Source organism: Pongo abelii, chromosome 5 (assembly GCF_028885655.2).
Source record: "Pongo abelii isolate AG06213 chromosome 5, NHGRI_mPonAbe1-v2.0_pri, whole genome shotgun sequence".
NCBI lineage: Eukaryota > Metazoa > Chordata > Mammalia > Primates > Hominidae > Pongo > Pongo abelii.
This window is the reverse complement of record NC_071990.2, coordinates 112,960,094-112,983,468: the sequence shown is the minus strand read 5'-3', so window position 1 is coordinate 112,983,468 and position 23,375 is coordinate 112,960,094. Positions and strand designations below refer to the sequence as shown.

The 23,375-nt window shown below is 39.4% G+C and overlaps 1 protein-coding gene across 4 annotated transcripts in view; it reads left to right on the top strand.

The window, feature by feature from the left end:
- The window catches only part of FYN (FYN proto-oncogene, Src family tyrosine kinase), a 224,225-nt gene that overhangs the window by 36,680 nt on the left and 164,170 nt on the right, over positions 1–23,375 (top strand). The window contains exon 3 of one of the 4 annotated variants that reach the window (XM_063724954.1): positions 3,178–3,313. The exons of the other annotated variants lie outside the window; for them this stretch is intronic. The gene's annotated coding sequence lies outside the window, so the exon portion shown is untranslated. The remainder of the gene's footprint in view (positions 1–3,177; positions 3,314–23,375) is intronic. 4 annotated transcript variants of the gene reach the window in all.

Genomic DNA, 23,375 nt, shown 5'->3' with positions numbered 1-23,375 from the left:
ACTGGATGTTTAACCCATGAGTATCACTCCATATCTCAGCTGAGATTCAAGATAGTGAATGATAGGTTTTCATATTTTCCATCGTATCGCCATCTCCTATGATCATTGAGAGCATTCTTCACCCACATTGGAGGAATTGGCCACCTCAGATGCCTTTCTCTGAAGGCCTACCGTGTTTTCTCTTTCCTCACAACCAGGTCCCTGAGACCAGTTCTTATCACCTTTCACTTTGGAATCACCTTCACTCGCCTGGCATTTCAGACTTGTCTTTCAGTTGCTCTGTTTCTTGCTGAACTCAGAATCCTGCATTGAGCGTATCCATTCAGCCTGGCCCTGTAACTGTACCATAGTGTCTTGCTCCTTTTGGAGCCGAAGTTTGCTTTACAGTATGCCACCACCTGCAGAAACCTGTCCTTACTTTTCTTGTTTTTGTTTTTCACATTCGTCCTGTGGGATATGATGAGGTTTCTTTTCCAATAATCTGATCAATCTTTTATTCTTTAAATCATAGAACCACTCCCCCCACACACTTTTCTGCTTTTTCTCCTTTTTTCCTTTTTGCCTTTGTTAGATGCCCAGGCACGCCACAGTACCAGGCGTTATCAGTACCAGCTCACATTCCTTTCCTTATTTGGAAAGAGGACTAACTTTCTAGCTCATTACAGACAACCCTTTCCCTTCCCCTCCACTTTCTTTTATGTGCCCACCTTATCTAAAAAAAATCAAATGTTTAGCCAACTGGGATTAGTTGAGATTGTACGAGCCGACCCTGGCCAATGGGGAAAGGGTACGGGGGCAGGACTTGCTTCAGGAACAAAGGCTCTCATGACCCTTTGTTCAGGTGTGTTCTCATGGCAACTGGCCAAGGAGGCACCCCTCTGCGCAGAAGTAAAATTGCTTCGCTAAGAATCCTTTGTTTGAGTGTTCAATTTCCTTAGGATTTTGAGCATTATTCCTAACAATCCTTCACTTTAGTATCACTTTAGTATTTCAGTGATCAAATGAAAATAGGATCATTAAAGTGAAAATGGAGATTTGCTATTTTGTTTTCATGTTACAGTGCAGATGGTGTGAAACATTTTTTAAGAAAAATCAAATTACCGAGACTCAGATCTTTAGGACAGTAGTTACAGCTTCTCTGGTTTTTACAAGTAATCTACTAAATAGGGGAGAAAAATTGAAATGAAAAAAACAGCTGAATTCACTTGCCTTTGAATTAACTTATCAATTTTAATTTTTGAGTAGGAAATAAGAAAATCTTTTAGAATAAACATTCCTGAAATAGAATAAATCCAATAAAAATTCCTATTTTGTCCAAATTCAGGCCATGGTACCAAGACCAGGAACTCCTAACTGTGGGTGAAGCAGAAAAATAAACTCTGAGTTTACTCTTAAAATGGGGATAGGGGAATTATGCCAAGTTGAGGGTCTGGGTGTCTGAGAGATGGGTAGGTCTGGGATTATTCTATAGGAATGAGGAAGGATGAAAGGGTGGTTTGGGGAAGTCAGTAGTAGTGAGATACCACTCAGTAGTAATTGGGGCAGCAGTAATACAACTGATAAACTTTTGTGAACAGGAGGCAACCCTGGGGTTGGCTTGTGGGTGGGAGACCTAGGCCAGCACTGCCGCTTGCAGCTCCTGGGTACAACTCAGCAAAAGGTGTCTGCACTCTGGGCAGACAGATTAGAAATGGGCACTCCTTGCAGGTTCCCTTGCAGCAAGGTTGGCACCACCTTCTGCACATCCCTGCTGGGTTTTACCTTCCCATCAGCAGTAGCCTGGATAAACGCAGGTGAGTCCTTGTAGAGAACAGAGGTCGTCATGTTGAGTCTTCTGCTTGATTGGAGATGGGAGGCAGAAGGAGCAAGTGCTCCACCTAAGACGAGTCCAAGCCCAAGGCCCTACAGAGGGTCGGAGTACTGGGAAGGAGGCACTGAGGAAGGTGGGCCCAGGGTTCAGGGTAACATGAGAATTTTTTTTAATATGAGGCATACAAAAGGAATAGGTATGTGTATGTGTATCCACACTCACTCACACATCTACATTGTGTGTGTGTGAGAGAGAAATAAACAACCCTCTTACTCATCCTGCAGCTTGGAAGCCCCTGTGAGTTCCACTCTTCTAAATAAATGGAACCACTATTCTAAATTTCATGTTTATCATTTCCTTGCTTTTCTCTGTAAGTTTGTTTCCCTAAACAATTTATTGCTAACTTTTATTTACCTTGGGACTATATATAAATGGTCTTCTTCTACCATTTGCTTATTTCCATCCACATTTGTTAAGATTCATTCAACATTTTTAAGATTCATTCCTACTGATGCGTGAAGCATCATGCATCAAATTTATTTATCTTCACTGCTGTCTGGTCCACTCATTGTATGAGTGGAAGACCACTTTATCCCTTCTCTCAAGGACAGTTGGGACCTTTTCAGTTTTGCTATTTTAAATAGTGTGCTATGAACATTCTTGAATGTGCATCCTGCTGCAGTTTTTCTAGGATGGGTGCCTAAGGGAAGAATTTCTGGGTCTTAGAGTGTGTGCACCATCCACTTTGCTGAATAATAGCAAATTGTTTTCCAAAGTGGTTGTACCACTTGACATTCCCACGAAGAAACATTAACTTTTAAGGCAAGGGAAAGTACAAAGGAAAGAAAGGAAATGTAGGATTAGCTAAACATTGGAGAGGAAAAGGAAGGATGTCATTAGATTCTGATGAAGTACAACTCTTTATTAATATGTAGGGCTAGAGAGAGCTGGGGAAATGAAGAGAAAGGTGTAGATTTTAAACGGCCATTATGGAAAGGGTGAAAGGTTAGCTTGTGTGGACTGTGGGTCACATTGTCATCAGGGAGTGGATTCCATCTTCGTATCTACGGGTATGGAAACACCCGTTTCTCTCTGTTTTCACTCAGTTTTCCCTGATCAGCAATAATCTCCAGGGCTCTGAGTAGTAAATGCTGCCAAGCATGTAAATGTGCCGTTTCTACATCTAACTGATGGTGGCATGGATCCTAATAAAGCTTTTAAAACAGATATCTACGCAGAGGCACACAGATATTTTGGAGATTACTTTCCCCAAAACACAAGTGATTTTTCTGACAGCCATGCTTTGTGTCTTATAAATTCAGGAAACTTACACTGAATTTGACGTTACTGTCTCTTTTACTTTGTAGGTTTCTTTGATGAGAACTCAGAGCTTTCCTGTGGTTGCCCATTCACTTGACCTGAGAAAAATGGGTCCATGATATTTTAAATAGTAGATTAACTGTGAAATAGGAATAGTCCCCAGTGAGCAGATCGGCTTCATCTGTAAGTTCTAACCACTCTGATATGTAGAACTGGTGGGATTTGTTTTGTTTTTAAACATTTCCATTCTTTCGAATCTAGATTTTAGTAAGCCTAACTTACTTTGTTAGCATTCCTATGAAACTGAAAGTAGAGCATTAAGCCACTAAAAGCACATGTTCTCTGGAGTCTCAGAAGTGCAGCTTTTTTTAACTTGTTATTTCTGGGTCATCCTTCATTAATAGCATTCATCAGATTTACTTGATTCCAGGCCAGAAAGATTAGTGATGGTGGCATTTTCAAAATATTTCTGTCAGAGTTTTTTATTATATATTGACTAGTATTGTCTGTTTGAAACTTTGATGGTGACAGTACATATCTGAGAACGCAGCATGGTATTCTGGAAATAATTTGGAAATTTTGTTTTTGGCCAAAGGGAAAAAACCTCAATGTTCCCCATTTGAGATTTAATTATGTAAACTGTGATACGTCTATTAAATTGAATATTATATGTTAGTTAAAATGATGATGATCAAAATTGCTAAATAAGTTGGACAAATGTTTAAGGTTGTTAAATAGAAAAAAAAGCAGTATACCAAATTACATGCGGAATGTGAAGATTGGATAGGAAGAAGTAAAGCTGTCTCTATTCACAGGCAGTATGACAGTTTATGTAGAGGAATCCTAAGGAATGTATAAAGCAAATACTAGAAGGTACTAAAAAGTAAATTTAATAAAGTCACAGGATAGAAGGTCAATAGACAAATCAATTGCATTTCTGTATATTAGCAGCTAATAGCTGGAAAATCAAGTGAAGGAAACAATTCTGTTTGCAGTAGTAACAGAAAAATATGAAATATCTAGAAATGAATTTAACACAAACCAGTCCTTTGGTGCTATCCCTGGAAGCACTTGTGTAATGGATGCTAACAGTCCCAGAAAACTCCCCAGGGACTATACTTTGGTTTTGTATCCCTTATCATTTTTCCAAGGGAAAAAGTTATATCAACTTGCATAATTGTTGTTTACCATCATGAATGTATGGATTATAATGTCAATTGATATTCAACAAGCAGCACTCCTAGGGCCATTTCATAATTTACCTGATAATTTACCAAGCATGTTTTCCTCAAACTTTGGGTGTGGTCTGTAGTCCTGAGTGACGGATGGGGGCCAGATTAAATCTCAAGTATAAGGTATTCACTCAGACAGTTGTATTATTCTTTATTCTTTCTTCCTCCCTCTCTCTAGGGTGTGATGAGGCATTTAATCTATCAGACACCAAGAGGATCTATGTAATGAATTTTTACATGCCCCAATCATTTTAATGTAATCATCCTTCTTTTAAAAGGCTTCATTAAGTCTATTGTTAGGATTGTAAAACTACCTAAGAGAGACAGGAGGGCTTTCCTCATTTTCAGAATTCAGACAGTTTTGTTAATTGCATAGCTTTAGGTGAACAGTAATTAAATGGGTTGTGAGAATGTGCAACATTTATTTATAGTAACATAAGCATGTCACATATTTATAGTCACATATACTGCACAGTCTACTTGATAACATCCTTTTGAGGGGAAGGTCACGACTGTTAGAAGTAGCTTCGACAACTGTTTTTGGCAAGGTCCTTGAATATTACAGATTTGTGAATATTGCAGAGCCAGGTACCCTTGTGCTAAAGAAATACTATACATATTAAACTTTTTGCGAGGAACCTATACTTGCAAGGTTTTAAAATATGCTTTTAGCATTTTACATGTAAAATATTTGAGTTAAGTATGTTTGCCAATGTCAATCGGAGTCTTTGGATTATTATACCAAATTTTGTACCTTAATTTTAACAAGATGATAGAATAGTAATAGTTATTCTTTAGTTCTTAAATTTGTTAATGAATACAGATTTAGTGCATTATTCTTAAAGTGCTCTAACATGGCACATTTATCAAGCAGATAGGAGAGAAACTTTCCATCAAGTGTTGAGGATTTTAATGCCAACAAAATCACTATTTGGGGGCCTTCTGAGGATCAGATGAAAGCTAGAAATCTTCCCCCCCCAGAAACCTGTACATGCATACGCACACTGATACAGAATGATATTTCAGGAGGTCTTGATTGAGACCCCTGCGTACCTATTCAAGGACCCAAAGATATGTGTGGATTATACAAATAGCCCCCTTCTGTTTTGCACTTCCACCCCCTTGCCTAGTTTCTCCCATGCCCATGTCTACAAATCCATCTTTATATGTACCTTTTCTCCATAGGACATTTTTACTCAATATCTTCATTTTACCAATTCAGTCTAAATGTGACAGAAACAGAGATCCGTTTTTCACTACCATTGATTTCCAGCTCATCCCCTTATTTCCTCAGTTACTAATATTATAGGTTGTCATAAACTTCTCCCTCTGCCCTATCTCCCAGAGAATTTATAAACAGTTCTCTTGGAACAAGCATGCTTTCTTAACTCCATGCATCTAGTATATTGATAACTTTTTATTCTGTGTTCTTTCAACAGAGCTACCACTTTTGTCCCTTCTGTTATTTGTCCACACCGCCACAGTGCAAGCCTTAAACATCTGTCCTTTAAACTCTCCCAGTCATCTTGCCCCTGGACTCTCTCTCCCAGCACTGTGCTACCACACTTTCTAACTCAGTCTTCCCTTGTATGTGGTCTGCCACACGCAGGCACACACTTTACCTTGCTCCCACCTCCTTGGCCACCTTCAGTGGTTCTCCGTCACTGGACACAGCAAATTTTAAATTGCCAATTTATTCACTGTGGGGCTGGCTCTCCTACTCCCATTTCTGCCAGAAACTGTTTTTCCAGATTCCTTGCATATCTGTCTCAAACCACTCTTATCCCATCTTCCCGTACTGCTGACACTGTGCCCCTCTAAGATCATTAGTCTGTCAACAAGCCATCGTTGGGCATCTCACGTTTTCTGTGTGTTAAGTCACTGGGCTCTGCAGGAAGATGGTCCCCACGACTTGGCAGCCTTATTTCTGTGGAGGCCTGCACTTCTCTTCACCTAGCAACTTTTCCATGCCATCTGTCTGGCTCCATTGAGTCAGTAGTTCAGTAAAGATACTTTAGAAACACTTTTTAAAAAAATTATGGGGGTGGAGGACCAGGAGAATACTACAAAGGAAATGAGTCCCTGACATCCCCGTGTGAGCAGCCTCATCTTCTGAGGCCAGCTGGTCTGGAGGCCGGAGGCTCCTGCTTTATTCAACAAGGAGCATAGAGACAGTGATCTGTTCTTCTCCACATCCTAGCACCAAGCCAGGCACAGGGTAGGCCCTTAAGGATCTGATGAAGGAATCATGCATGTATCCGTGGCATGTCTATTGCAGTATTTCATAGACTTAATGGAGCTGGAAGTGACCTTTGAGATTATCTCCTCCAACTACATCATCCGACAGCTGAACAAGCCGCAAGTCAGGGAAGCTAAATAAGGTCAGACAGCAGTAAAATCAGCTTCTCAACCTATGTTTTCTGACTTCCATTCTCCCATTCTCCCTGTTTTTGCTCTACTGGAAGTGCTCAGTCTATGGTTCTTTTCCTTTCTTTCATTTCTGTGCTTATTAGTGTCTGTTCTGTGCTTAACAATCTGAGCTCCTAATGTGAGAGACCTTGGCTCTCTTCCTTGTCTGCTGCACCTTAATAAGCATCAGTACATACTCACTAATTATCCTACATTTTGAATAGCCCTTGGTACTTTTCAGTTTCTTTTACATATGTTTCTAATTAGATTTTACTACAGACCGGTGAGATAGGTTGAGCAGGTATTTTTCCCGCATATCAGGTGAGAAATCAGAGGCCTGGGGAAAGTAGTACTTGTTCAAGACCACCCTGCTGACAGGTGACACAGTTGAGGATAGAATCTGATTCTCCTCTATGAGAGGATGATGGTGAGTTAAGACTATTTTGAAAATCTGACTTCAGGCTCTGGAATCTTGCCTGCCTCTATGTAAATGTAAAAAATAGGATTTCATATTTTCTAACAGTTTTCCATTTAGTAGCTCATTTTGTAAAGCGTGTTCTGAAGCACATTGGTCCCAGGAGATGTGTGGAAAATGGATTCTGTGGCAGATAAGCTGGGAAGAGCTGCTTGTTATATCCCCCTCTTGGGGATTCCCTGTGCACATTAACATTTAAAGGCTCTGAGAAGTCCTACTGCAAAGACTGTTTAATGTGTTGTTTTTTTAATTGTGGTAAAAACATGCCACTAAAATTTACCATATTAACCATTTTAAAGTGTACAATTCAGTGTGTTAAGTGTATTCACATTGCTGTGCAACCAGTCACGACTACATCTTGGAAAACTTAAAATCCATACCCCTTAAACAACAACTCCAGATTCTGCCATACCCCTAGCCCCTGGCAACCACCGTTCTACTTTTTGTCTGTATAAATTCGACTCCCCTAGGTACCTCACGTAAGTGGATCATATAGAATTTGTCCTACAACTGGCTGATTTCGTTTAGCTTAATGTCCTCCGGGTTAATCTATGCTGTAGCATGTGTCAAAATTTCCTTCCTTTTTAAGGCTGAATAATATTTCATTGTATGTATAGACCATATTTTGTTTGCATTCATCCATCAGTGGACCCTTGGGTTGCTTCTGCCTTTTGGTTATTGTGAATAGTGTTGCTGTGAACAGGGACGTACAAATAGCTTTTGGAGACCCCGTTTTTAATTCTTCAACTAGATACCCAGAAGTAGAATTGCTGGATCCTATGGTAATTTTATTTTTAATTTTTTAAGGAACTACTGTTGTTTAACACATTTTTATACTCAGTTCATAAACTTGTTTGATCACAAAGTTCTTTTTCCACATTATACCTTTGGGTATTCCACAGAGCATGGGTTTTTCAGAAAACACTTTGGGGAATCCTGAGCTCAGTAAGCAATTTCTGCTTGCTTCAAGGGGCCAGAAACCTCAGGATGCTGGCTGGGGAATTTGGCCATTAAGTTTCCAGCCCAAGGACAAGGTCAGCAGTGCAGTCCCAGGAGCTGCAGAAGAGGAGGAATCTCTCAGGGTACACAGTCAACTGTAACCAGGGTTCCTGTGCTACTCCAGAACAACACTTTCAACTTGACACGGAGTGAGGCGACCATTGTGGTGCTGAGGTTGTTTAGGACTGCACTGGTTGGACAGCATCTTTACTGGCCAAGAGAGGAGGGCAAGCCTGCCTGCCTCTGTGCAGTTAGGGGCCTGGGGAAAGCTTTATGATGAGAAGTGTCAGATTTCAGAATCCACCGTTTCCCCCATCTCCGCCAAGAGGAAAGAATACCCTTAATCAAAATCTAAATGGGCTCCTCAGCAGGGCTTGTTGTGTTGACTCAATCTAATTGGTCTTTAATGTGGTTCTTAAATAGCTGAGGAATAATTGTGAACACTGTAATTGTGTGGGTGGGTAAAACTTTCAACCAAGTTGATGGAAAGGGTATGTGGGGGCACGGGCAGTAAACTGAGGAAAGAAAAAGAATTCTTTTTACCCCCAAAAAGCTGTCGTATACCCCCAGTGTCACTGTGGTCAGCTTTTCTCCAGGACCGGCTCAGGAAGCCTGAGCCGCTGGTGACCCGAAAGGGGGCATTACATGATTGAACACCTCAAATGCCCAGTGTTGTTCCTCTACACACTGGCTTAAAGATGGGCATGAGCTGGAATGGTTTTAGGGACATCTAGAAGAAAGTAAACTGGGAGGTTCCTGTAGCTGTTGCAGCTTGGTGTTAAGGATGAGAAAAACTATGGAGAGGACATAGAGCCCCAAAGAGGCTTTGAACCAGCCTGCAATAAGACCATAGAACACTCAGCTTCTTAATTTACTTGACCGACAACAGATAATGATACCTCACATTGTGGGATGAGAATTTCATAAGCTCTCTGAGATCCTTAGATGAAAGCTGCTACTGATCCGTAGACTGTTATTATTATGAGACTTTACTTTTCAGTAAATAAATGTTACAGCTTCTTCTCTCTGACTCTCTTGCTCTAAATGAGGTCAGATTCAGCCTCTCTCATTGGCCGACTCTTGCCCTGTCTCCAGGACCACAGTTCTGCATGGAAGCACTGAGATGAGCTGGAAAGAGCTCTGATAAGGGCTCAGGAAATTCTGTGCAAAATTTCAGACAAGCAGCTTCTCCTCACAGCGCCTCAATTTTCTTATCTCTAAAGGTCCCTTTCTAAGGTCCCTTCCAGCTCTGTAGGTTTGTGATTTTATCAAAGAAACAGAACAAAAAGTCAGCTTCTAATTACAAATGTTTATTGGGTCCCTGGTATGAGCTAGACACTGTTTTCAGTACATGGCCTAAATCGGTGAACAAGGTCACTTATTTTAGTTGGGAGAAAAGAGATGAGACAGTAAGCAGTAAATATTAATACATAAGTAAATTACGTCATTGTTACAAGGGGATATGTCCTATGCAAAACCAAAATAATGTCGTAAGGAGAATTGGAAATGCAGGCAGGAGTGCAATTTTTAAAATGTAACAAAGAGGAACTTTTCCATTATGAGTTACTAGAAGATCAAGTACGTCATTAAGGGAGTGGGGGCTATAAATCTCTCCTTTGGAGATTTTTTAGGAAGCGAAATTATTCATGTGTTTGGATTCAGGCATATTCTTGTTTGAATGTAGAAGGGATAAACAGATTACCCTTTTGAAGGCTTTCTTTTTAAATGATTTAATGGTATGTGCAGGGGTAGCTCCAGAATTCGTGTGTGTGCATAAATACACATACATACACACATACACATACATAGAAGCGCATACACACACACGTACTTCTTAAGGAACAGTAAAAGCCAGAGTTGGGAGGCCCAGATGCTAACATACCTCCACACCAGCTCTGAAAAGGCCAACTAGTGTGCCATAATGCTATAGCTCTTCCACCCTGCCATTTCACAAGGGAAAAAACTGAAACACTGAAATGCTAGCAACTTGCAGAAATCCCAGTGAATCAGGGATGGGTAATGGAACCTGGCAGTCCTCTGGCCTCTTCGCTCCTCCCTGCATTCCTTTTTCAATGAGATTGGCAGCTCAGTTGTTTTCCCTTCGCCTTTTCTCTTGCTTGTCTGCTGCTTCTACTCCCATGGTTGTATACTTAAATAGTAATGAAATGATAGAATACTCGCTCTACCTCTTATGTATCCAGACCCACCCAATCCAGTGTCAGAATGATGTGAGTCAAAGAAATACAATCTAGTGACAATAATTTCAGAATAGCACATCTTAACTTGTCTTTCTCAATACCATAGAGGGATATAGAATTACAGCAATACTTCTTTAAGTCCCTCTTTCTCCCTCCAGCTTTCCTCACACTTTACAGCCCTTACAAATGAGCCCCCAAGCCTTTCCTAACTGTGGCCCACCTGCTCGCCCACCTTTCCTCCTGATCCTGCATCACAAAACTCCCCCAAACAGGTCAGGGCAAAGGGAAGAACCAGGAAGGCAAAGCCAGAGTGCACATGAGCAGCTGGGAAGAGTAAGCCTGGGAACATGTGTTACTAACTTCCATTCCCTTACACGACTGTGTGTGTCTGCGCTGTGCTAGGCATTCTTCTATCTTACCTTATATAATTTAATCCTCACAGAAATCCTGTGTGGTAGGTATTGAGATCTTCATTTTACTGATGGAAAAACCACAGTCAGAGAAGCTTAATAACTTGCCTGGTATCATGTGATAGAGAAAATGCTAGGATTTGAGCCCAGGTCTGTATAGTTATCAAAACTGCTCTGTCTCCCACGTTGCTACCCTCTATAGAGTATAAATCCCAGAGGCTCTATGTTATTTCAGTTGCCAAATTAATAAAACTCACTGTCTGGTGTTTATATTAAGGCAATTAAATTGGTTTTCAGCTAAGATCTTGAAAGTACAGTAGCTACATGGAAAAGAGGATGCCTCCCCCAAAAGGCTTGTGCACCGGAATGTTTGTCTTGTTCGGGACCATGGAGAGCTGTCCAGGCCTCGCTGCCCGCAGTCCAAAAAGATCCCAGCAAGGCCTGTGGACCACCATTCCTAAGCGTCAGAGGCAATGGCTTTCTGACTCTGTCAGTCTTTTAGCAGGTTTTACAACCAGTGGAGTGTTCATGTTAGGCCTGGCCATCTGAGGCAATGCCTGCAATGCTCAGAGATGGGAGCTCAGAGGAGTTTTCAGAAGTACTGAAAACTTTTAAACAATTCCTTCATCACCAGAAGAAAGTAAAGATTCTTTTTGACAAATGCATGGGTTCAGTTTAAGAATTTGTGAACTTGATGCAGATAACCTTAGGAGTAAAAGTGTACAAGACCTCATTTTGTGACTACCTGGTAACACCTTGGCTGAAAGCTAGTGTTCATTTGAATAGTGAGTAGTGGAGGGGAAAGGGTCTGAAAATGAAAGATGGCATAAGAGACCAGAGAAGAAAAATAGCTAAACCCAAACCTAAGCAAATAAAAAGTGAAATTCAGAGTAATGACTGGGGGAAGGTAAAGCAAAATAGATGAGACAGAGTGAGCACAGAAAGATAAGCTAGAGGAGAACTATATGTGACCTGAAAACGAAGAATGCAAGAGAGAGAAATGTACTATAGATAGACAAAGGTACAGAGTCATGGGCAACAACATCATCTGATGTTAACAAGATGCAGTATAGATTTCTCTCATCCATGATGGTGTCAAGGCTTTCTCCTAAATTTCAGGAGAAAGTTAAGTCTAGTGAGCTTTCGCATGAGTTCTTTTTCCACATGCCTGAGAATGTATTAGTTACCTCTGGAGGACAATCATTTGAAAGTAGAGGCACTAATATTTACCATCATCCAAGTTGCCTCTTAATAGACTATGAAGAGACCAGAGCAGAGTGAAATGAGCTTAGGATAGATTCTGTGGCAGTGGCCCACCCAGTGATGTTATCACAAGTGAGTCATTACCAAATGCATTCTTCACATCTTGCAAAAGATGTTTTTCAACTTTCCGAAGTTTGCAGTGGGGATTTTTTAAAGACCGTGCACTCACGGAAGAGCAGTTGAAACTTTTCCTTTGTAGAGCTGCTATGCTTTTTAAGCTATTTGCCCAGTTTGAAATGTTATTTGACTTCTCAGTATTCTATATCCACAGCTGATGACTTTATGTACTCCTTGCTTTCAGTTCCTGAGGCATAATTTATGCCGAACTGATTAAAAATAGCATTCTAATGAAATGGTTGGGTGTGTTGTTACAATATACATCAGCTACAAATGGGAACTTCTTTCCTCAGGAAATTTGATAAACTGAAAGTCAATTTGAGTGTTTATATATATTCTGTGAGAATGTTTTGTCCTTCCTCATGGCTTCCTTTTCAAAATGACCAGTTAATTTGGGCTTCCCACCGAGACACATATTTTAACACTTGTAATAGTTAGCTGAGATCTGTTATGTTAGCATGATACAAGAGCTTGGATTAAATGTTTACTAGCAGAGCCTGTGAGTGTGTAGAATCTTAAAGGAAAGCAGAGAGAGTCCTTTTTAGTTCAAATATTGGATATTTTAAAAGTAAGGGGGATGGTTTTTATCCCTTAGATCTTGGCCCTCAGCAACATGTGAAAAGCTTCCATTCTTTATAAACGGGGGAAAAAAGTATAAAATTTTTTGCCTGACATTTTCTCCTCAATGCCAAACTTACAGAAAGCCTTAATGCTTGAGGTCGCCCCCATATTTTGTCTAGTCCAGTGTTTTCTAAAAATTTGAGCCGGTATTTAGAAGTCAGGATATTTCACATTTTTTTAAATGCAGATTTATGGCTTTTCTTTAAAAATAGGATGATCTAGCAGCACAAGGCCAACATGGCCTCTCAGCAGCCATGGCTGGGGCTGGAGCTGCATAGTGACCACCTCTGTAGGTGGTTTCTGGGTCCTCCGTTCGATTCCCTGTGGGTCCCCACACCTGTAGCCTGTGGCCACAAGTGTTGGTTGCCATTCATAATCACTGTTAATCACTGCAAATGCACTGTAGATTTTTGTAAAATTGACAAGAATTTTTCTGTACCCATCTGGTAACGTGAAAGAGACAGAGGGACATAATCTCACTTGCTCCCAGCTCACCTCACTTGTGTGTTAGCCGCCCTGTGGCTTGTGATCTGCACCTACTGCTCATCCCCTTACACCCCGTTTTTACCCTGCTGCAGTTGTATTTCCACTGCTGCTGTTCCACTGTGGCAGCCATGTGGAAATTAGAGCTTTCTCTTGTGTGACAAGCCCTTTCTTGGGTCCTCGTGCTCCTCTGCCTCTTTGACAGTCAGTGATGGTGTGGTTGACATGCATTCCCTCTCAACATTGTCCTCCCCTCACCTCTGTGACTCTACTCTCTCTTGCATTTCCTTCTACTTCTCACTCATCTCTCTCAGTCTGCTTTGCAGGCTCTACCTCTACTGCCTTTTTCTTTCTTTCTTTTTTTATTTTTTAAATCTATTATTTATTTTTTAGATTATTGTCTTTGTATTTTTTTATTTTTTATATATATATTATACTTTAAGTTCTAGGGTCCATGTGCACAATGTGCAGGTTTGTTACATATGTATACATGTGCCATGTTGGTGTGCTGTACCCATTAACTCATCATTTACATTAGGTATATATCCTAATGCTATACCTCCCCACTCCCCCCACCCGACAACAGGCCCCAGTGTGTGATGTTCCCTGCCCTGTGTCCAAGTGTTCTCATTGTTCAATTCCCACCTATGAGTGAGAACATGTGGTGTTTGGTTTTTTGTCCTTGCGATAGTTTGCTGAGAATGACGGTTTCCAGCTTCATCCATGTCCCTACAAAGGACATGAACTCATCATTTTTTATGACTGCATAGTATTCCATGGTGTATATGTGCCACATTTTCTTAATCCAGTCTATCATTGATGGACATTTGGGTTGGTTCCAAGTCTTTGCTATTGTGAATAGTGCCGCAATAAACATACCTGTGCATGTGTCTTTATAGCAGCATGATTTATAATCCTTTGGGTATATACCCAGTAATGGGATGGCTGAGTCAAATGGTATTTCTAGTTCTAGATCCTTGAGGAATCACCACACTGTCTTCCACAATGGTTGAACTAGTTTGCAGTCTCACCAACAGTGTAAAAGTGTTCCTATTTCTCCACATTCTCTCCAGCACCTGTTGTTTCCTGACTTTTTAATGATCACCATTCTAACTGGTGTGAGATGGTATCTCATTGTGGTTTTGATTTGCATTTCTCCGATGGCCAGTGATGATGAGCATTTTTTCATGTGTCTGTTGGCTGCAGAAATGTCTTCTTTTGAGAAGTGTCTGTTCATATCCTTTAGCCCACTTTTTGATGGGGTTGTTTGATTTTTTTCTTGTAAATTTGTTTGAGTTCTTTGTAGATTCTGGATATTAGCCCTTTTTCAGATGAGTAGATTGCAAAAATTTTCTCCCATTCTGTAGGTTGCCTGTTCACTCTGATGGTAGTTTCTTTTGCTGTGCAGAAGCTCTTTAGTTTAATTAGATCCCATTTGTCAATTTTGGCTTTCGTTGCCATTGCTTTTAGTGTTTTAGACATGAAGTCCTTGCCCATGCCTATGTCCTGAATGGTATTGCCTAGGTTTTCTTCTAGGGTTTTTATGGTTTTAGGTCTAACATGTAAGTCTTTAATCCATCTTGAATTAATTTTTGTATAAGGTGTAAAGAAGGGATCCAGTTTCAGCTTTCTACATATGGCTAGCCAGTTTTCCCAGCACCATTTATTAAATAGGGAATCCTTTCCCCATTTCTTGTTTTTGTCAGGTTTGTCAAAGATCAGATGGTTGTAGATGTGTGGTATTATTTCCGAGGGCTCTGTTGTGTTCCATTGGTCTATATCTCTATTTTAGTACCAGTACCATGCTGTTTTGGTTACTGTAGCCTTGTAGTATAGTTTGAAGTCAGGTAGCATGATGCCTCCAGCTTTGTTCTTTTGGCTTAGGATTGACTTGGCAATGCGGACTCTTTTTTGGTTCCATATGAACTTTAAAGTAGTTTTTCCAATTCTGTGAAGATTACTATGATCCCTTTATCAAGTATTACATGAACTTTCAGGTTACGTTTTTAAAATTCAGACAGTACAGAGGTATGTAAAGTCTTTTTTTAAAAAAGTTATCCTCCTTCCCACTCTCCTTCTCAGAGTTAATTAGTCATGGTTAACCCCTGGATAGTTGTCTTTTCCTGACCCTTTTCCATGTAACCTAGCTTGTTGTTGTTTAACATAAATAGGATCATTTTGTAGCTACTGCTACTGACCCTGGTCCACATAAATAGATGTCTGCCTTACCTGTTTTATGATCTGCCAGCTACTTAAATGTTAGTGTTTCCCAGCATAGCATTTTGAATAATTCCAGTGCTTATATCATTTTTTTTTTGTAATTGTGCATCTGTTTTTCCTAAGACTCTAAGCTGGTAACAATAGTGTTTTTTCATGTTCCCTTGTTTATACGTACCTGTAAATTCAGTGAGTGAATGAATGAATGTTGGCATTTTTGCACGTTCAGTTAGATCATTCCAATTTATATTATGCAGAGAATACTAAATTATATCATAATTTAAATTCAAACATAAATATCCTAAGCACTGTAGTAAGCATATTAGTATAATTTTTATAAGGTACAGTTAATCTATTTCTCAGGTCGTTTCCTAATAGTAATATATTAATTTTGCTTTTGTCATTAAGATCACCATACTATTCAAAAGATAATTCTGCACACCGTATTTTTGGTTAGGAGAAATATTGGTGGCTAGTTGTTTCTGTTTTGTATATTTTGAATGAGTGTGTATTTTGGCATCTCACCAAGACAGTATTTTGTATGCAATTCATTCTTCATAAAAGTATCGTTTATCTTTAAAGGGAATATAAATGCATAATGTTTATATAAAGAGAATTGCCTTAACACAGCATCTCTTCAGTAGGAAAATAGTTGAGGTTTATGAAGTTGAGTCTTGTCAGATACAATTTGAGCTGTCTTGCTAAGGGTTCCCATTCAGTATCGTGCACTGTTCACAGCCCTGATTTAAGGAGAAACCAATGAAAACATCTATCATCTGATAGCCGTGGGATGTCATCCAAACTTGTGTCATGGTCCTGTCATGTTCCCAGGTTTGTGGAGTGAAGAAAATGACACTCGGGTATTTGGAATTTATTCTTAAGCTGTTTTTGTCAAGGGTGGATGAGTTTCTCATTCTCGAGTTGAAATGAGACTTTTAAATATTCCTAATAACTCTCTTATCGCCAGACGCTCTGCATGAGACACCAAGGGTGAGTGTTTGAGAATAATATTTTTTAAATTTATTTGGGTATTTTTTTTTAAAGTGGGGGAGATGAGACTAATTTGTGAACAGTAATGAGCTGAAGTCAGTTGGTCACTAACAGTCCATATCAAGCCATGATCCCTGCCTGCACAAATTTGAGAAACATGTAAACAAACACAAAGTAAGTAGTAAAGAAACAGGAAAATGGAAACTACACAAAGACCTTTACAGTCCATGTGTCTGTAAAACTAATTAAAAATCTGCCTAAGGGGTTAATGGAGTGGCTGAAACTCAATTTAATATGGGTCATGGTCTCAGGGAAGGCAGTTCAAGTACTATGTTTTAAAGACAGGTTCAGAGAGGAAAGAATATTCTATTTCAGGGACTGTCATAAAACAACAATCCAAGATTTAGTTGGAGACTTAAAGTGAGTTCATATTATGGAAGGATTTAAATGTTGGAATAAGAATTTGAATGACTTCAACAAGGAACAGAAAAGGAACAGAAAATGATTCTGCCCATACTGATACCTTGTATTTGTAGATGTACTATAGTTTACAGACTCCTTTTGGGAATATTGTTTTATTTTATAAGCACTAAATCTTAATGAAAATCACAAGCCTTTTTGAAGACTGAATCTCCAGGATTGCTGATGGCAAGCTGGGCCTGGATGTAGGGGATTAAGGGGAGAGAAGAGAGGAAGACAACTCACTCTGGGTTTCTGTGCATCCAACCGAAATAGGGAATGGAAAGAGGCAGTTTGGGTGAGAAAAGATGATCAAACCTAGCCAAGACGAGTGAGGAGAGCTGCTGACAGTGTTAAATGTCAGGTCCTGGGGGATGAGAACAGTGAAGTTTAGAGGTTGCTGGTGAACTTTGCAAGCACATGTTTTGCAGCTTGGTGAGCTTGAGAGCCACCAAGTCTGAGTGGGGTGAAGCAGAGCCGGATGGTCCAAGAGACACATAGTTAGGCAATGGGGGAAGCTGATGGACTCAAGGGGAGAAGTAACCAAAAGAGAAATGTGAGGGTCAAATGATGCTTGTAAATCAAGAAGCTGCTACGATGCTACAATTTAGAGAAGCAGCAGCATGACAGCATGAGATCATATTCTGTGTTGTTTATTTGCAGTTTGTTGAATTTTACATCCCTCAGGAAATAGCTGTGGCTCAAAGGCAGACAGCTTTGGGTAGAGGCACATGACAGCAGCATCGGAGAAAGCTAGTCAGCAGTGGCAGCTGCAAGGCAACAGACCAGGTACTCATTACCACGGAGGGAGCTAGGACCCTGGGATGGGCTGTGGGCATTGAACAGCACAGTCCACCAGGCTGGCCAAGCATCTTGCAGATTAGTGGTACCAACATCAAACATGTGTGATCATTACCACTGAAAACATAACTCAGAGCTCATGTCCATAGGGTTGTCTTCATTTAAAAAAAGTATTTACAACATTAAGTCCATAGTCAGCTTGATCAGATCAAGCCAGCCACCCTCATACCTGAGGTACTTATAAATGCTTTGTGTGTTGGGTGTGTGCTGCTGCTGTGCTCAACGCCCACCTGGATTGATATTGCACCCAGGAATTGCACGAAGGGAAGTGATAGATGTGTGTGTTTTCTCCCAGTGGTCCATCTTTGTTTCTCTCAGCCTTTCACCTTGCCATTTCTGTGCAGGATTGTTTGGGGGGAAATACTGCAAGACTGAAATATATAGCTTATTCTTGGCGTGGTGAACCCCTGCATTGGCATGGCATGAGATAACTGTCAGCAGATTTCTGGAATTCACATAAATGGCATCCAAAGGAAGAGGCTGTCAGTCATCAGGTCATCTGTGTGCTCTTTGCCATTCTCACAGTTGGCTGATTCTTCAGGGCACATGTGCATAGATGGAGCATTTGTTGGCCCTGACTCCTGCTTTCAGAGGCTGACCAGAATCACAGCCAGGCACTGTTGTAACCAGACAGTGCCCCAGTGGAGGAATCACGCTGCTCTTGTTGGAATCTAAAGAGAGACACTTTGTCATTTGTTTATTAGGGATACTTATATTTTATCCTGGATTGAAAACAATAATTACCAGAAACCGTTAGTTATTAACACAAGCTGTCCACTTTTAAACTCAATCCAGCGTTTAAGAAAAGCAATGTATCTTTGCCAAATAACTTGAGGTCTTTGTGTGTGGAGCCGACAGATGGAGTCCATTGATGATGAATGCACTTGGATGCACACAGAGTCCAGGAGAGCATCCTTGGGCCATGAGGGTTTGCCAGAAAGTTAACAAGGCTGGGTTCAGAAGGGCTGTGGACAGAGAAAGTCAAACCAGTGAAATAGCATGCATGGAGATTATTTTTTCTGTGGGATAGCTATCAGGGCATTTATTGCACCTGCTTTAAAATGGATACACCATGTATTTATTTAGTTTTAGCCATATTATAGGAGTAACTTGCAGAAAAGAAGACTTTTAGTACAACAGTACTTGAGAAATCAAGGGGAAAGAAATTGTCTTAAATTTTACCCTGTGAATGTTATCTGTTACTTAATAATACTTCTATAGCTTGAGTGGTTGGGATAAAAATTTAAAGAATAGGACTTCCCTCAACCAAATAGAAAATATGTGGTTGCTATGTTTTTTTAAAAAAACAAAAATACAGAAAAATATATAGAAAAAGGTGAAAATTATCCAAATCCCACCTGTATACACAGGTAGAAATTATGATTTCATGTAATTGGGATTGTACTCTATAAGCTAATCGATAATCTATTTTGATCACTCCTTTCTATGTTGTTGAATATAATTTTACATCAAAATTTTAATGCCTGCATAAAATTCAGTTGTACATGTATATCCTGTTAATTTATTCGTGGTGACATTCATTCATCAAATATTTATTTTCAGTCTTACCATGTAGTAGGTGCTGTGCTAAATTCTAGGGATGCAGCAGCAAACCCCTCTCTCAGTGGATATTTAGGTTATTACTGATTTTTCTGTTAGAAGCAACACTGCATTGAACATCCAATACTGCAGCATGTGTCTTTGAATACTTTATTTTCTCCTTAGAATAAGTTCCTAAGAGAATTGTCTGGTCAAGGAGTTGGCACATTTTGAAGTTTGATCCGTATTTATTGCCTAAACATTCTTTACTGGAAGTGTCAGATGGTGCCAGTTATTCCATATTCTCATGATAATAGTTTTTATTGGTCATCGTCTTTGCAAACTTGATAGGTGAAAAATGATACTCTGCAATTTTAACTTATATTTCTTTGATTTTTTAGTGTGCTTGGAATGGGAGTTTTAACTACTAAGAAGTTGTGACCTCCATATGATCTATGGAGTACACTTTTCTTTGAGTCTTAATTTTATTTCTCCTAAAAAGGAAGATCTTTTTTTATTTTCTTCTTCGGGGTCAGGTTAGAATCAGTGAGAGGTTGTCTATTTCAGGGAACTGAATCCTCACTGAAAGGATGTTGTATAAATATTACTACTGACTTAAATCTAGTTGGTTTTAGCATTGTGTAACTGTTATCAGAGCTTTTGCTCTAGTTGTTAGTATGTCATAAGGAAGATTTATTTAACTCAAAGATACATTTAACTCAAAGATAACCCTTTGAGTTAAATATGTTTAAATTTGTATGACTTGATTAATTGCCTTTTGTTTTCAATAGATGCCATATTTTTGAAAACATAAAAGAACAAAGAGGCATTTAAGGAGTACCTAAAAAAAATCATAAAGGTAAATGCCTAAAAATATATGGTCTCCATTTAGCTTATCACCTAGCTGTGTAGCATTTAAAATTTTTTAAAATACTGTTTATTTTCTGGCCACAAGTGAAATTCAGCAGTAGCTGAACAAGACAGATATGCTGGGCGTGGTGGCTCACACTTGTTATCCCAGCACTTTGGGAGGCTGAGGCAGGTGGATTGCCTGAGCTTAGGAGTTCAAGACCAAGCTGGGCAGCATGGCAAAACCCTGTCTCTACAAAAACTACAAAAATTAGCACATGCCTGTAGTCTCAGCTGTGAGGCTGAGGTGGAGGATTGTTTGAAACCCAGGTTGAGGCTGCAATGAGTCATAATCACACCACTGCAGTCCAGCCTGGGCAACAGAGAGAGACCCTGTCTCAAAAAAAGAAAAAAAAAAAGAGGTACTCAGAGAACAGGATATAACTCCTTTACTGAAGTTCTGCTACTCAAAGATGACCAATGTCTCTGGCCTTTGGAGTATTTTATTTTAGTATTTTTTTCCTCTAGTTATATATTTTACAAAAATGGAACCATACTAAGACTGTACAGCATTTTGAATCTCAGCAAATGTGTATACTTAGTTATTAACAGTGAGAGGGAGTAGTTACCTAGATTTTTTTAATGCTGGTTTAATGGGGAATTTTGTTTGTGTTGCTATTTATTTGTAATAAATTTTTATTGGAATGAAAATTAAGTATAATTGAAAGACATTTTAGACAATTAAAACTACAAACATTTCAGTTCCTCCTAATTCATTGTTCAAATCTTCTGCTTGTTATGCAATCAGAAATAATATGACCATTTTCTCTGTTATTTGGGAAGATGTTTAAACAGTTTACAGGCTGCAGGAGGCTGCAGCTGTAGCCATTTCCTGCTGCTTCTACTCTTGGAGAACATGGAGATGTTGCTGGGCTGACCGAATATGAACTGCCTGAACAGGTGTCTGCTCTGAACCTTTCTCATCTCTCCAGCTCTCATCCAGTGTGATTGAGCTGGATTTCATGAGATAGTTCTGTTATTAAATACTGTCAAAATTAAATTTTCCTATATTAAATTGGTTTTGAGGGAAGCCAGCTCTTCAAAGAAGCCTATTAGGAAATCTTTTTAAAGCACACCTGTGTACATTCACACATGCAGAACTGTGAATTCACCAGCTTACCTGCCTTGCCTGTTTGAGATTATCCAGGAATTACATTTTATAATTTTTTTGAAAGTTGAGAACTTACCTGTTCGCTGCACTCATGCATATGTGTTCAACAGTCAAATCCTTGCTTGCAGTTCTGCCCCATATAGAGTAGAACTTCCATGTGAATTCATTTTAATGGAAAATGAATCATTTTTGTTTTATTGCCATCTCCCACTTTTTGTTATAGAACAAGTATGGAGTTGTTTTGAAGGCTCAGACCAAATAGATATTTTTAAAATATGTATTGTGTTTGGCATTGATCCTGGAAAATATCTTTGCCACTGGGTGAAATTCATAATTTAGGTTTATATAATATTTTCTTAATTTAATTCTACACAGTATATATTATTCTATACTATGTATATAAAATTTTTTGCAGAATTTTTTTCCATTTCAGATTCTTCATTATTTCCACCTTTTCATTAGCATAGATCAAATTTTACCTGTATTTAATTTAGAATTTTAAGTATTTCTTTATTCTTCTAGGAAATTCCAGAAGCTTGCAGTAAAGAAAATCTTTTTATGTTTCAAGTTTTACTTTGTTTTGTTTTGGGTGAGAATCTGGAACCTCATCAATGAAAATGGCTTTATCGTTTGGCTTTATTGTTTTCCTCCCCACTTTTGTCTTTAGAATTATAACAACTCATAAAACCAGAGCCAATTCTGAAAGTTTCCCCAAATGTTAGGTTTTGTTTTCTCCCCATCATTTTGACCTATTTCTAAAATGTTGAACAGGAATACTGTTTGAAGTTGATTGTTGGCGTGGGATTTTTCCCTGTAGCTTTTCAACTCCTCCAGAGCAAATGTGCTTTCTCTTTACAGAGTGAACATAAGTCAAGACAGCAGTGAGGCACTCTGGCGTTGGGACACAGTGAGAAATTAAGGTTTGCTAGTGCTGGTTCCAGGGTGGCCTGAACTCTTGTACTTCAGCTCATGTCATGCTGGGACAGATCTGAAGGAAGATCCATCTCCCTCGGGTTTCTTGATACTTCTGTGCCTTCTGCCTGGCAAGGGCATCAGAGCCATGGGAACTTAGAGGTAGCAAGGGCTCCCCACCCATCCTCAACCCACTTGCAAGTTTCAACTCACACCTCTTTGAGGACACTCTGGCATCCACGCACATCCTCTTACCACACGGTGAACATCTCCGTTAATAGCTAACATTCCTCTAGCACTTCTAAGACCTTTAGTTATTTCACTGCTGCTTTTTGGAAATCCTGTGAAATAGGGGTCATTATTATCTCCATTTTGTAGATAGCAAAACTGAGGCCTAGAGAGGTAAAGTAGCTGATTTAGGTCTGCAACTTCTCATTATGGTCTGGAGTCTGTTAGAGTCCTGCATGCTAGCTCTTAACCACAGCACTCAATACCTCTTTCTTCCAAGCAAATTCCAATAAAGTGAAAGTTGAAGGCCATAAAAAGTACTTGAGAAACACTGGGATTTCATTTATTGGGATTTGACCTACATTCTTTCTGGGAATATTGTCAAGATGAGATATAGTTTGTAAATGAGGCTAGTGCAGTATGATTATTCTCTCAAGTTTGCATTTCATGAGTCATTTGCTCATGCTGTGTTTTGTAGAGTCTTCCTGAAGCTGTTGGGTTCTCTGGTGGTGAGTATATCTTTCTTAAATTGCTGCTGTGGTAGGCCTTGGTAAAGTTCAACTGGGTTGGGTGGGGAAGCTCTTTGAACTCTTTCAAAAATCACCAAACTACAGATAATCACAAATGTAGAAGAGGGAAAATATCAGTTATTTAACTTTGAAAACAAATCCAACTTTGTATTTTAGAAATTACTTGCAAGACAGTAAGTCCATGATTTTAGCACACATTGCACTTGTAGGTTTAAAATTAGAAGTAAATAGCATAGTAAATGCTCATTCAATAGTTGTTTAATGAATTAATTAATTATATTG